General features: G+C 27.4%; 1 protein-coding gene across 1 annotated transcript in view; it reads right to left on the reverse strand.

Annotated features, from left to right (window-relative positions):
* The window catches only part of LOC122851614, a 111,976-nt gene that overhangs the window by 82,513 nt on the left and 12,525 nt on the right, over positions 1-16,938 (reverse strand). Inside the window, exon 4 of the mRNA XM_044150963.1 lies at positions 10,447-10,526. The gene's annotated coding sequence lies outside the window, so the exon portion shown is untranslated. The remainder of the gene's footprint in view (positions 1-10,446; positions 10,527-16,938) is intronic.

Genomic DNA, 16,938 nt, shown 5'->3' on the forward strand with positions numbered 1-16,938 from the left:
GTTACAACCACTGATTCAGAATTTATAATTGAATCAACATTAATTATTCTTTGGCCTATAAATTTTCTCTTGACAAACATATCCGATGACTAATTTTACAAACCAAACAAAAAATACATACACACAATTTAATATATGAATTCAAAAATGTTTATGTATGTGCACACATAATACATGCTTGTTCAATATACAGTGATATATACGTAAAAAACAAATTTTCATTGCCACAAAATGATCCGATAATTATACAGCTATATATATTAACTGATCGATCACTTTATCGACTGAAATTCATTATCGTATTATTACAAATTGCATGAATTAATGAGAAAAATAAAGATGAATTGTGATGCACATAAATTAAAAAATTAAATTTAAAAGAAAAAATATAAAATAGTAAAATACAATAAATATATTTTTTGGAATGTTTTATATGTCTAACAAAAACATAAGATATTCAATCTGGATGTATGTGACATTTATTTCCAGTACTTGAATGTTCAATTTCCGTTTGAAATCAATTTAACTTATTTATGTATATAAGAGAGAAGAAGAAAATGGGAGGTCTGACAGGACAAAAGAGAGATTTTATATACGATATCAAGTCAAGAGCGTGTATATATATTCAGCGTGAACAACATCATGTAGAATCTTATGTAGGAAGAACACATTTGCTGATGTCTGAGAACCACTTGTTGATTTAAACGTAATTTACTTTGTTCAACATGCCTAGATGAGACCATCGAAGACTTGTATTTTACAAAACATTCTACATATTCATTTCTAACTGACAAGTTGTTTATTATTAATTTATTATGAAGGTGTTATATTATACTCTGTATATTCTACATAATGAATATTTAGTTTTAATATAAAAATATGAAACATGACTTGACTATTTTATTATCATAAAACTCATTAAACGTCTCTAGTTAATAATAATATTTTGATTTATGTCTCATTATCACCTGAATGTTACCTCACGAATATATAGGTAATTAAATATCTATCTATGTGTTACATCTAAAATTACAATCAATTATGATGCTATTAATAATTTAATTATCAATAAATTTCATGAGACTGGTGAAGTATAGTTGTAGAAACTACATACAAATTGTTCTAACAATGAAAAAGATCAATTATCATATATACAAAAGACAGTATATATATATTAAAAGTAAATGTATTGTAGTAGAGTCAAAACGTACACCGACAGAATATCCTACTATTTACTGCTATTTCAAAACCATTACCAACAGCTCATCTGTACCTGAAGTTGACTCTGGTACTATGCATCATTCCATGAGTAAAACCAACAGCCTAGAGTAAGTTTCTAGCTTCACATTTTTATCGTTATCATTTATTTTTTATTTATTTTCATTTCAAACGAATTTTCGATTTTCATGAGGGGACCAGAAATTGAAGTAAATATACCTATATGTATAGAAAGAGAAAGAGGGAAAAAAATAAAAAAAAATAAAAATTGTCAGAGAGGAAAACGAAGCAAGGGTTTTTCAGAGTAAAAAGATAGCAAGGGGTAAGATGCGGTAGACTTATAAATCAAAGCCTCTGAACAAATCGCCCAGGGAGATCCCGTGGCAGTTTTACCCGCCTCTACTTTCCACTTTTATTCTCAGCCAGACGCGTCGGTCCCAAAGTTTTCGCTTTACTTTTTCTCATTCCATCAACCTATAAAGATATATCTATTTTTCTCTTTATTTTTTCTACCTTCAAAAGCTTATATCCTCTTACACCTTCAATTCTCACTGAAACCGTTTTCTTCTCGTTTATCACTATGACCGAATACTGTAAATTATATACACACACTAATAATTTTTAGTTTTATTTATTCTCAAATATTTTCTTACCAAGAATCTAGATAAGTACATAAAATTCAAAAAAAAAAAAAAAAAGAAAAAAAAATATACTAACTAGTTTATGTTGCCTAAGCTGAATCTGAATGAACAGGATCCAAGTAAAGATAGAGTTTGCAACATGTAGTATAGATACGAGGATGCTAAAACTTGAAAAGTTGAGTAAGTAAACCTCAAGACAAGTTTTAGCTGTTTCTTTCAACTCGCACGTTGAATATTCTAAGAATATGAAGTTTGACTCTGTTTATGTAACAGTATACTATCAACCTCACTTACGTAAAGTCTCACCCAAACCAACCACAAAATTTGCAACATTAACTCTCGTTATTATGTTGTATAAACATTTTAATGTCATTTACCAAAGAATTTAGATTTATTTTATCTTGTAAATGATTGTATAAATCTTTACTGTCATAAATTAATAAAAGAAATTAATCAAATTGTTGCTTTTGACAGTGTATTTAATTAAAATTACAAATTGAAATTTAATTATCATGATAATTAATGATCTATACATATTTGATTAATAAAAAAAAAACTTTAGATTGTTCAATAATTTTAGTATATGCGTGTGAACTATAATTTTAATGATGACAAAATTGATGAATGCAATTATTACTTTGGAATTACATGTCTGTTAGCAAATTGACACTGTATGACCATGGCAAAGTGAGATAAATGTATAAATGCATATATATATCTGCGCAGGTACTAGTCAAAATTTCAATTGAGAGATGAATAGTTCTGCACTTTATATGTATACACTAGATATACATACACAGCTTGATGGAAATGATAGTGATCAGTGATCCGGCTCACACTTTGGCAATCGAGATTAGGTAAACATTGATGATGATTTTCCAACCACACACTAGAGTTCTTGGATAGTATATATGCAAAATAGGGCAACTAGATGTTGAGCTACCGATTTAAATCAATGCTTGATGTCCCACAGCATGTAAACATACATGAGAATTTGAATTTTCAATACCAAAAACGTTTGCTTGAACGACAAATTGTTAGTAACCACAGGAGGTTATCAAAATGGAAATGGAAATAGTTATCCTTTTTACATATATATGTACAAAGACAAATAAATTATTATTCATTCTTTTTGTTAGCTTATCGTTATATTTATTTATATAAATTTATAAAACTATATAACTGTCAAAATAGTATATATGTAAATATAAAATAAATCCCTCGATTTGTCACAACATCATTTACTGTCTTGCAAAGTATGTGTTTAGGGTTAAAGGATATATATTGAAGTTGAATAAGAGACAAACAAAAGTATACATGTATAGTGCATTGTGAAAAATGGAAACAGAAGGGATTGGGGCTGAGTCAGAATTGCTCGTAAATCGGCTAGATTGAGAGTGACTTGGGTGTCCGATATGCCACCTGGCTTTGCAGGCAAAAGAATGCTTTAGTCGCGTGTCTCGAATGTAAAAGTAACCTTCCTACTATCTTTACTTGCTTTTTTTTCCCCCAAGACATTTTTTTCTTTTATTCTTTTTTCACTTTTTGGCTACTGCAGTTCTCTTCTGCTGTCAACCCATAGTATTTTACCCGTTCAAAAGACCCATTCCACTCTCGATGAGAACGTGAATCGAATTGAGTTATCACCCAAAAGTGGTAAGCTGAGTTTTTTTTTTTTTTTTTCTCCAAACTGACATTCTGGTCTCGTTTATCGAGTACACACTTTGCTATAAAAGTTGTGTACTTGTTTTTATGCACGTATATGACACAATGCTCTTTCATCAAATCAAGATATAAAATATATAAAAAAAGGTTCAATAAATATTTGAAAAATTCTAAAATAAAATATAAACACAACATAAATAATATGATGTATATCAAAAATAAATATATCTCTTGACAATTAAAATTATATATGGATAAGAGAGTTTGGATCCAATGTTGTACTTATGATGATTGGATTGTGCCATTTCACAAATTTAATGGGACTTTTGAAGTTTTCAATTGGACATTTATTCTCTCTACATAATAATCTAACATGTAGTTTTGTGTTGAAGCATATGCAAAATATGAAAAGGAGTGATCACCACGACTCTCCATAACTTGCAAACACATTTCGATCATAAAAAGAAAGAAAGATAAACGAAACTGAGTAAGACAAAGATAGATGAGGATAAAGGTAGACATGTTGATGGGTTGATAACCTCCCTCAACAAACAAAGTTAGAAGGGTCCGAGACTTTTGCGACAGCTGGTAAGATTAAGGGTCAGTAAACTGTTCTTAGTATCTCAACAACTTGCCACCCGCATACATGTGTTTTTTTTTCCTCATCTTTTCAATTCTTGACAGATTGATCAAAAATTTTGTGCAAAATCGAAGGCGTTACGGGGCGTATATAGCTGAACGATAAAAAATAAAAAAGCTGCGTGAATAAACGTTTCTCAATTTCTCAAAACTGTGGGTTGAACAGAGAAATCGATGAATCGACGCCTGAGGAACTATCATGACTACCAACTTTTTATCAAAAATATATTGACGCACATAATGTACTTTTTTTTTTTCTTAATTTTTCTTTTGTCTATAAATTGACATAATTTTTTTTCTCAGTGTATGTTGATTGTACATAAACTAAGTGTGAAAATAATTATACAAAAGCTGTGCATGTCTTTAGTCTCATAGGGATTATTAGTTATTACCTAATCAGTTGCTAATTAGTCAGTGGGTCATCCAAACTCAAGTCAAAGTTACGAATTGTCCAGAAGTTGTTAAAACTTCGTTAGTCAATGGATCATGTACAACCAAAAGCTTTTTAACCATCAACTAATATCATTATTCACTAATTTAAATATTTTTAAAAAAATTATAATTAATCAAGTAACTTGAATAATGACTATGAAAAATTTGTTTTTATTTTATTTTTAACATTAATTAATACCTATCAATTTGATACTTATGTTAATTATTATTTAATTCATTTGAAATATTAAAGTTACTATTTTTAATGGTTTCAAGCAGTTTCAAGAAAATTGAATTATTCAAAGATTTAACGTAATGAGCTTCTTCAACTGATGAAAAGGATTTTACTGAAAGGTATTCTCCAACGATTTGTACTTGTCATTCCTGTTGAAAATATATAACAAAGAGACACTCATCTTATATCTGTTAGTTTTAGAAGAGCTCTTTCTCTGTACAGATTTTCCTTGACAAGTACAATTATTGTAAATAAAATTAAATTTATGTGTTATTTACTTTTAATGGGAAATTAAAAATTTGGCAAAACAAACATATACTTAAAATGATTTTTTTTTTTTTAAATGAAATATGAAAGTCTGTAATTAATTCAAGACCAACTGTCGTGAAAATTGTCATTTTCTCTTTACCTCTCAACTCCCAAAAGATTTTCTTAGTGTGTTAAGGGAATTGGAGTAAGACCAGAGAGTAAAGTAAAACATAGAGCTAACCAGACTGTCTACCAAATCCTTCCGGTCTAAGTACTATTTGGAAAGTTTGTCTCTGAGATTAGGTGGCGACACTGACAGACCACGTTGTTCTCGTTTTGTATACACTTGGATGGATGCTAGTTAAACAAGTTACTTTGAAATGTCATCATTGGATCATTAACTTTATTTGTTTATTTATTTTTTATATCAAAAATTAATATTCCTAAATTTGAATTTTTAATTTTAACAAAAGCAGAAGAAAACTTTACAAGCTTGGCTATGTTATTATCAATGGTATTTTTCAAAATTCAGTATTATTTTTGATATACAAGCCAATCTGTTTGTTCTTCCGTTTTATTATGCCCTTTGCTTTTTGTATGTTGCGATGAGCAGTGGCCTGAAAAATGCGTTCGTGTGCTGAGAATTCTATGATCCCTTGGGTACAAGCTTTAGGAGAGCAATGAAGAAAACGTATGGGACACTTGGGAAACACCTACTTTGATAGTGGGTTATATCAAAAAAAAAAAAAAAAACTCTGATGGCCTCAAGCCTTTTTAGCGTCTTATTTCATTCAATGGTCCAAAATTAATTTTTCATTATTATTTATTGTTAATATTTTGTTAAATATAATAAATCATATATCAAGTGATAAACTTTTATTAATTTTTATAAACTAGAACTATCAAACTACACTGTAAATTTTTGTAGTTTATTTTATTGAATTTTTTTTTAACCTCACTATGTATTGAAAGCTGATAAGCGGAAATGACAATTTAACTGGTTTGCGATTGGTTTAATTGAAATTTCATGTTCCATAGAATATAACTCAGCATCGTTACAGTGGCATAGCACTGATAGGTTCATTTTATAACAAAGACTAAAGTGAAAAAAAATATTTTCTACCATATTCTATTTGAAAAATTATTTGTTTGTAATAAACCCTACTATAATAAAAAATTTAAAAAAAAATAAAAAATTTATTTACTGTCATGAGTTGTGATTCACAAATGCTTACAAGAAAAATTCAATTATTTTCACTAGACTCTATATATTTTTTCAGTTTTATAATATTAAATGACAAAAGTATCCAAACTGTTTTATCACAGAACGAACATTAAAATGAATTGAATTTTTGGATTGGTACCAGAAACATATTGAATCGTATTTGATCTAGAGAAACGTAAAATTTTCTGAATAAAAGCCAAACATTTATTTTTTTAAAATTCATTTAAACGGACACGTTCATCAACTGATCGGTGGCAGCAAGAGAGGGTGATTTGAAGCTAGAAATTGCATCTCTCATGCTCACATTGGCACATGGCATGTGTATTCTGATTACAGTTAAACAATATATGTATATTCTTCACGTTAACCCGAGAGACCACAGTAAATTGGAATTTCGATTGAAAAAAGATAAAAAAAAAATATGCTTGATGTGTAGAATCACGAAGCTATATAATTGAAAACGAGTGTGGTGTCATTCATGATGCCACTGTTAAATGTAAAAACAACAAAAAAAATTCGCGATTTGTACGCGAACAATAAAACCTGACAAGTTGCAAGATACATACAAAATATAAAAAATTTAAAAAATCATTATATATACTATTTATTCATAATCACAATTATATATTTCATTTAAATTATCATGATGAATATATATATGCATCGAAATTATTCATACAGTAAATTATAGATGCGGTAAAATATTTCTGAAAGCATACAATTGAGATACGATGTTCCACAGAGATTAAAAGCAAGTATAAAAGGCGCAGGTTCACTCGGTCCTTCACAGTGAATCGGGAAGTTAGATTAAATGTAAATGAGCACCAATATTTGAAAGACTGAAGCAGATATAGAATAAGATATATATAGGATAAGCGGAAGAGCCGCGCGCATATTTAACAATCGATTCACTGCTTCAAAAGAATTACCGAAAAAAAAATAAATCTATTAAAAATTAAATTGATTTTAAAATTATTGAAAAATAATACTTTTTTTTTTTATATGAATAATTATTGAGACAGGTAAAAATACTTATTCGCATACTGCAAAATAAACAATAAAATTTGATAAATCAAAACATATATGTTACTGCATAATAACATTACACATGTTGACGAATTGTTGTAGCTTCACAGATTCACGTTATTGTATTGATATTTTAAAATTTATATATATAGCAATACTACATACAGAGTTATGTACTTTGTGACAACACTGACACAAATGTAAAAATGCAGAGAAAAACTGGGTACACATATAAAGGCCAAATAACTGAGTAGATGTTTTTCACAAACCATACATTTGTGTCATTTGAATATTCGATTTTGTGGTTTTTCGATTTAAACCAAATATATATATAATACATATGTGAACATATATGTATACAACTACTGAAAGTATATATAAAAGTTTCGTTTTTTTCTTAACTTATTTTCACTGGTTGCAAAGGGAACTGAGAATAAACTTTTCACTCACACCGATCACTAGTAAAGAAGTGCTTACAACTGTGCAATCAAAGACTCTTTACATAAACATATATTTATTTGCAAATGGCGTTAACATTTTTTTTTTGTTGTTATTTATTTTTTATTTTTGTCGCGTTTCAAGATTTTATTTTTCCAGATCAATTTACGATTCTTTTCACGTTTATATATATAATGCTAAATATCAAAGTATTGGGCTATCGATAATCTATGGTTATTTAAAATATCCAATTTTTTTATTTGCATTTTTATAACTAAAATGAATTATACTCTATTGCATCTACATATGTATGAACTTTGAATTATAATTTTTTTTTTTGTACATTTTTTTATATTGTTTGTTATTCGTAAAAATATGAAAAAAAATAAGTCAAGGAATATAAAATTTTTATTTTTATATTATATAATGAAGATAAGTTTTATCCACGTTCATTATCAAGATTTTTTAAGCTTTTTTTTCAAACTTATTGCAGAAAGAAAAAGTGAGAAAATGTTGTATAAAACTTGGTGTTGAAATACAAAAAAAAGAAAAAACTATTAAAATTAAAATATATAAAAAAGAATTTCAAGCAGAAGCTGGATAAGTGATATTTAAGACAACGTTGATTCGTTTTTTCGGACGAAAAATGATATAGATATTTTTTTTTTGGCGCCGCAACTTTTGTAGGGATGTATAATATAAAGAAGTATTTATTCATTCATGCATGGAAAGAAGCAATCGTCTGTTGAATTTACGACGAGACAAAAAAAAAAAAAAAAAAAAGGGAGAAAAGTTGAAAATAGGGGATGAATGTATACTGTGTAAAAAATAAAATATAAATCAGAAATTATAAAGCAATTTCATAGAAAACCACAACGAAACTTAAGAAAGCTTAGTTGTCTCTTTTCGATGCTGAACTAAGAAGACTAGAGTAACAACGCCAGAATGCGTCATGGTAAACTAAAACACTATTGTCTTTATCGTATATCTTAAATTTTTGTTTTTCTTTTTCTGTTTTTTCATTTATTTTTGTTCTCCTTTTTATTTTGTTCATTTTTTTTTTTTTGGCCATCTAATATTCTTTACCACGTTTTTACAATCATTATGCAAAAATATTTTACTTATTATATACACATTTAATTTACATCAACTTAAATATGGATTTTCAAATTAAATTTACATTAATAAAATAGCCATTGATAAAAGTTTTACAGATATGAGTTATATCTGATATAGAAACCAACAGTGCAGTTGTTATTAATTAATATAACACAGTTAATTGAGAAAGTTTGTATTACTTCTTGTTTCATTTTATCAGTATTTCCATTTTCATAAACCCGATGAATTCCTCATGTCTATATTTTCACTCTATTATTCTACATAATTTACATCAAATTTCATTTTAATTATCCATCGACTACGTGTGAATCCCATGTATCAAAAAAAAAAAAAAAATAACTTGAAAACAAAAAATTTCTCACAATTAGAAAAAAAAATAAAATGATTTAAAAAATCCTAATATAACTGTGGAACAGATTGAACAAACCTAGATGATTTCACCTAATTCAACTTGCAAAAAAAAAACTATATTATCAAGTCATAAAATTTTTGAACTTGTTGAAAAATCAGCGTAACTGTTTTCTCGTATTATTATGAATAATCCCATCAAACTAACCAAGATTCAGTGAACCCAGTGCGTGTTTATGAACTCAGTGCGTATATTTGAAAAGATGAAAAGGTATGTTGTCTGTATCAGACTGAATTCACAAGTTAAGTTATGCTTTTATGAAAAGAGATAAATGTTAGGTTCTTGAAAATGTGATATTTTGCAGAAATACATTTTCATCTGGTCTTAACGTACTGTTTACCAGTGGTAAATCCAACCAGACGAGTTATTTTCCTCGTTTCTACTCAAATAAAATTTACCGTAGTTACATCATCTAGCTAGATTTATCAACAGTGTATATTTTAAAAATGTCATCTACGATGAATACACGAATGAAATACAGACAACAATACTTTAAACGATATTTTAGTGCGTATTAAGAATACGACTGTATATTCTCGAAACTTTAAGTAGCTATATATTCTGTACATAAATACTTTTTATTACTCTCGGTGATTCTTTTATTTTATTTTATAACAAAAAGAAGCATTCATCGAATAAAAAAACTTTCATAAATCTTTTTTATTGATATAAGAAATCTTTGCCGATAATTACCATCGCAGGGAGCAATTGATTGATTTACGTGAAACACTTCACCTCTCGACATGTTTCCATTAGCTCATCCTCTCAATTTTAACTTTTGGGTCAATCTTTCGCTCTCTTTCACACTTGAAATTGATCTTAACATGCATTTTATCTTCAAACACGCTTTGAATATATAGATATATCTATGCATCTCAATTTTTAATTGAAAAATAAAAAAGTAAATAATACACAAGCGGAAATTAATATCGACTTTAGAGCTGTAATCTAGATTCAACGTCAAAAGTTGACCTTAAAACTCTACGTAAAAATGTGAAAACGGTACAAAAGACTTTGGTTCAATCGAAAAATGGATGACAGAATTTTCATAACAAAAAAAAACATTAACCATTCTTTCATTTAAACAATATACAAAAAAGTTGAGTTATCTAAAAGTAAAAATAAAATGAATAAAAAAAATTAAACTCACCATAACTGTAGTAACTGTGTAGTTTATGATCGAAACTCCTAATTGATGACGTCAGTTCGTTGTATTGAAATTCTCTTCATCTGCAACAATAATTAAAGTAAATATATTGGCTAGTGTTTTTATTTCTTCGATAACAGATCGACGTCAAATCAATTTGAGTATTTTATTTTATTATATATCTATCATTGAAAATATAAACTTATTTCATTGGTAATAGTATATTTGGAGAGTAAAATTTGTATGATAATTTGATGGTATATTATTGTGAATTTGGGGAGAGTCATTCAACAAAATCCTACGAAAATTTGTCTTTGACGTCAAGACCAGATGTTAGAAGAGAACAGCGAGAGGAAATCACGTTAACCTTGTTTAGTAAATGGTATGATTTGGGAGGAGGGGGGGAAAGGCGGTGGCATATTTCAAGGATGCGGTGATGATGTTGTACAAGGAGAAATGTATTGCGAAGGCCTCAGAGAGGAGGGTTCGTGAGATGGTAAGAGTATGAGTGTGCTTCCTCGTTCATTCGGTTCCACCTCGATACCCCTAATAGAATAATTGTTGATTGGCTTGCTCACCCCCTAATCACTTTACCTAACCAACCCTTAATTTACCTCTCCTTTCTATTTATTTCTCTCTCTGTTTATCAATCTATAATCTATATATACTATATGTGTGTATACTTTAAATGCTAGTAAGGAGACAAATTTATATTACTATATGTCTTTGAAGCTTTCTCTTTATCTCTCCCTTTTTTTTTTCTAATTTAGTCAGCTCTAATATCATTTACGATAAATCTTGTCAAGTTTTTAAATTTTATATTTTGAGCTACGAATATTAAAATAACGTAGACGGTAAAAGGTTTATGGTTTGTTATAGGACAAAAGCGTTGGCATTTGTCCAATAAATGTGAGAAAGAAATAGCTCACAAGGATTCTCTACACACTCATCCAAGCTTGGACTTGAAAGACGATACTTCACTAGTGGATTATACTAGTAGTAATGGTGAATTATATTATACATTAAATCTATGTCATGTGGCAACGTTATGCATCCAGCCTAAGATATACTGAAAAAATACGAACCTGCAACACTTTGGCAAGTAGCATTGATCTATTTTCGATTTTTATTTTTTCTTTTTCTTATGATAGTTTATTTGAAAAAGTTTTTGCAGTTCTACTGGGTACAGATACTAGAGGGCGAAATTTAAAAACTTTGAAGATGATTCTACGAGTGGGTATGGTATCTATAGATTGAATGCCATGGCAAATGAAGAGTACCGATGTGGTTGAATACGAGAGTTTCTACGAAAACTTTGTACGTGATCAAACTGAAAAATTAAAAAGTTAAAATATATATATGAATCATTTTTATTTTATTTTTTTTTAAATCATTTTCATCAGTTATTCACTTCTTTTTTTTTTTTTAATTATACAGCATATATATATTTTTACTTTTTAATTCAAGGTACTCAGCTTTGAATCTCATTCAAAGTAACGTAAAGATTGACTTTGGATTATTTTTTTTAATTGCATCAAAAGTTTCTTTTAATGATTTTCAATAATTCTTTATTATTTTATTGAGTTTCATTTGATAACTGTTATTTTTTCAAAAGAAAAAAAAATGCCTCGTATGCATTTCTATTTTATTTGATATTTTGGATTTTTCTAAAAGTTCTATGTATCAGTGCATTTCTATATGGCTCGTCTGAACAAAATAACTCACTTGCAAGACAATGTATATACGTTGTATTTCTTAACAGTAAAGCTGTCTACAATTTTCCCAACCGTATCTATATATGTGTGAGTGTGCACTTTACTCCAAATACACCAGTGACTTATAGCAACTTTTTTTAGCTGTAAAGTGAACAACTCTAGCTATATTCAAACTCAATGTTTATACTGAACACCAAGCTGTCAAAGGATTCTTTTATTTTGAGACTGATTATTTGATTAAAATTGACTTGTATTTGTTCAATTTGAAGCAAAACAAAAAAACATATTTACGAATAAAAAAAAAATAATAATCTGACATAATATAAATGGATATACAAAGTATATTTGTGAAATAAATTTAAAAATTCATTTGATAAAATAAATAAATAAATTATGTATACGAAAAAATATTATATTTTTTGTTATCTCGTGCTACTCACTGTAGTAGGAAAAAAAAATTAAAGCTGTTTCTCAATAGCGAATAAATAAAATAGATAAAAAAAAATATATATTGATTCAAATAGAAATATAAATTAAAATGAAATTGTTTTGTTAGTTATTTTTTACTACAATCTAAATTAATTTCATGCATTTTCTTCGTAGAATAAGACAATCAAAACATTTATAATTTTAAAAAGATAATTTATCCCTTACTCATTTTGTATATTTAATGTTTTTAAGATTGTCAAAAAATACTTAAAAAAAAAACACGAGAATTACCATAATATTTCGCAAACTTTTATAAAAATAATAATAATAATAATGAATCAAATGAAAATTTAAAAAATTTGCAATGATAATGAGAAGAAAAAAAAAAGAAAAAATGCTCAACAATAATTACGTTTAAAAACCCCAGTGGGTTTCCGCTATTTTCTGGCCACCGTATCACCTTGCGGTAGACATACATGTTTATTAAAGTACAGAAAGGACAAACATGCATTATTCCAAACGTTCTAAAAGCTTTCCAGTGTAAAAGACTTAAAACCAGATATGTGTGAAATAAACAAAGAAGAAAACAATAAAAGTTAAAAATATAAATAACAAAAAAAAAAAAAAGAAGAAAAGAAAATGAACAACTTAAAAAGCAAATGATAAATGCCTGTATATATAGATAACTAAAAAATGAGTTGAGCTTTGAACCAATTTTTTAAAAGTTCAAATCAAAATCTATGAGTAACGCAAGTCATGTGTAATAAATTTATTTTTATGGTGAAAATGAGCTTATGAATGGCTGTATAACAAATATGAAAATCATGAAAAATATGTACACAAAATGTATAGCTTCATAATTCCACCCTTGTTATTATATAACAATGAATTCAAGTCAAAGTTCAGAACCGCACAATCCAGCTTAGTATATAAACTTTTTTTTATTCATTGCCAATAAAATATATATTATAAAATCATGTTGCCTCAACAGCAAACTAACGCATTGGTCAAAAATATAATAAAGGTACGAAAGGTTACTCTATTTGAGGGTAACTTAAATATTTTACTGGCACTCGACCTTTGATGGCAGTGGTGGGAGTGGTTCAAAAACGAATGTATATAATATATATATACACTCTGCACGGAATTTTCAGTGAACGTTTTTGGTCATTTCCTCCATCTCCATTCGTCGTGAACAAAAAAGAAATTTTAATTGAAAAAAAAGTTAAAAAAAATTTAACTAATAGTATACATGTATGTATGGTATAAAGTATAATTAATTTAAATAATTTTTTTTCTCTTTTTTTTTACAGGAAATATTTAACCGAATGAAATTATCTTTGAAAAAATTTCAAATATACTACTGAGGTATAATTTTTTTTCAAATAAAATAAAAGAAAAAAAAGGGATTAAAATTTTAAATTAATTAATAGCATTTTCGTTAATAAAAAAATGAAATTTATTTGAATTTTTATATATCATCTGGGCTAACAACAAGAAAACACTCATGTTGTATTCTTATTTATTTGAAAATGCCTAATCAAAAGTGCTTTTACCTTAATCAATAGTATCAAAATTAGCTAATGGTAATAACGCCACCTGTCATTGGAGATAAATCTTTAGTCATTAACTGTTGGGTTATTAGCTCTGTGACCAACGTTAATTTCATTGACCTGGAATATTATATACCACAGAGTGCATGATTCGATAAATATGAACTGTGATGTTAATTATATTTACAGACAGCAGTTTTCCGATATTCAACTAAATTTATCTCGCATTTGAATTTGATGATGTTACATCTACACTTACATCAATTTAAATCTACCATTATATTTAATTATTTTATTTATTATTTTTTTTATTTATATCACGCTCTAGATTCTTTATAAAAAATAAAATCCTATTAAGTTTATTAGTAGTATTCATTATATAATTAATCTGATCTAAACTCAAATGATCAGTGACCAGAAATAATTTGGGTATTGTATATTGACCTATCACATGCTTCCAATATTCACCATTCAGTTTATCTGTATCGTGAATAATCTTTGCAGTGGTCTTTGAATAGTGCATAATCAATAGAGAAAGGTGCCTATACACTTGGATGATTTGTTTGCGATAAGAATCTCGATATGCTTACTGATTGACTCGGTTCATCATTAAAAAAATATCTGACTATATATTTATAAATCTATGTCAACCAAAAAACAACTGGAAAACTTAATTTATTGTTTTAATTTGTTAAATTAGAATATCTACCTCAAATACAAAGTTAGTTTCCATATGTATATATAATTTTAGTTGTACCGAAATGTTTTGAAAGTTTTTCAGTGGTTTTGATACGTTCTTTGAACAATATACATTTGTTAGATAATGTCAAAAACATAGATGATAATTTTTTTTTTTATTTTACTAACAAGAATGTTTCATAAAATTGAAAACAAAAAAAAAAATAAATAAACTCTTTATCCTCGAGTTTATCTCATGGTCATGGAGAAAATTTATAAATATAAATTTATGAGATTTAAAAATAATTATAATTTTCATTCTTTTATGATATAAATTCATTTACAGTATAAATGTAATTACTTATTTTTTTTTTAATTCACATTTATACACTTATGTATGTCGAGAAGCTTTGTAGGAATTAATAAATCTCAAAGGTATGCTTTTGTAGTTTAAACTAGATCACCGTTGTTGAGTTCAAAAATGTACTGGCTATTTCTAGTGAGAGACGACAAAACTCGAGACAAGACAAGGGACAAATTACGAGAAGAATGCTAAATAAAAATTAATTGAATTGAATATTTTGTGATTTTATTAAAATACATTAAATTTTATTTTAATGCATATTATAAAACAATTTTGATTGATTAGTCATTTAATGTTTTTGCAAAGTTTGCTTATTATGTACTCAGATGACAATGCATGTCTCAGAGCATACTAAAGATTGCTGAAAAAATCACCGTTATATATAATGTACTTTCCCCAGTTATACTTTGAACCCACTCCCCGGAAAAATCCCTGTAACGATATGCATAATAGTCGCAAACTACGTACGTAAGGAAGACATGCATTTTATGCCAGAATAAATTTTAAATAATATTTTCTCATGCATAAATTTTATCACATGGTAACAAATCACTTTTCATTACAATCGTTATATATTTGTATTGAAAAAATTATAGTAGTTAATTTTTGAAAATTAATTTACTGATTCGTAATAAAGAATTAATCGAAATTTTTTTTTAGCTTTTTTATTGATGTGCTTATGATTTTGTTTTTATTGATAATAAAGTCGTCACTTAATTATAAAATGTGTGAGGACATATCCTAGGGTATACTAGCTGAAGCAACATATTTTTGCAATTTTATGATTAATAGTTTATTTATTATTACGATATGTAAAAAAAAAAAAAATAATAATACCCATTATTTGTGGTCGAGTTTAATTCGACGAAACAGCTATTGTTGGAAACTCAAATTAACTTGAAATATTGAGTAAAAGTTTTTTAAACATCAAGTAAAAAAAAAAAAAGAAAAAAATACCAGATATTATACACAGTTGCAAGTAATATTTACAATAGATAGTAAAATGTTAGGTGCTATTTTTGGAGAAAATAGTGAAACTCAAAAACGACTTGACAAACACCTTGAGTACGAAGTGCATCTATACATGCATTTATTCATGAAGAATCTCTTTGTACTGTGTATAACCATCACGAAAAAAAAAATAAAAAAATAAAAAAATAATAAAAACCCCTGCAACTCACCGGAGCCTTTCCACATTATTACATAAACTCACAGAAAGCGAGAGAGTAAAAAAAAAATGACATACATATAAACATAATATATGTATTCACATTTACAGACTAGTGGAGCAGAAGTGCAACGCCTGCAAAAGAGTCTTTATGCATGTGACAAACGATGGATACTTATTTAGTTTAGAAAAAAAAAAATGGTCACAACAGAATGAAAGGATTTCCGTTTGAATATGTGTAAGACGAGATTTCTTACAGCCAACGTTAATAAATACTCTTGACAATCACGGAAATTGCTGCTATACCATTTTATAATAATGGGAATTAAATAGTCCCGTCATTCATGTCACGTATATACAAATATATATTTCATAGTTTATTGTAATCTTATTATAAATCAATCATTTATCAATATCATGCGTAACATAAAATTTCATCGATAAATTTATTTAGACATAAATATTATCATTTAAATCACATGAATTTTCAACATTTCCTTTAATTTTAATAATTACATTCAATTACTAATTAACGTCAATTTATTAATAGTGACATAAATCCATGATTAAATAATTATTTTTTAATTA

This window comes from Aphidius gifuensis, linkage group LG3 (genome assembly GCF_014905175.1).
Source record: "Aphidius gifuensis isolate YNYX2018 linkage group LG3, ASM1490517v1, whole genome shotgun sequence".
Lineage (NCBI taxonomy): Eukaryota > Metazoa > Arthropoda > Insecta > Hymenoptera > Braconidae > Aphidius > Aphidius gifuensis.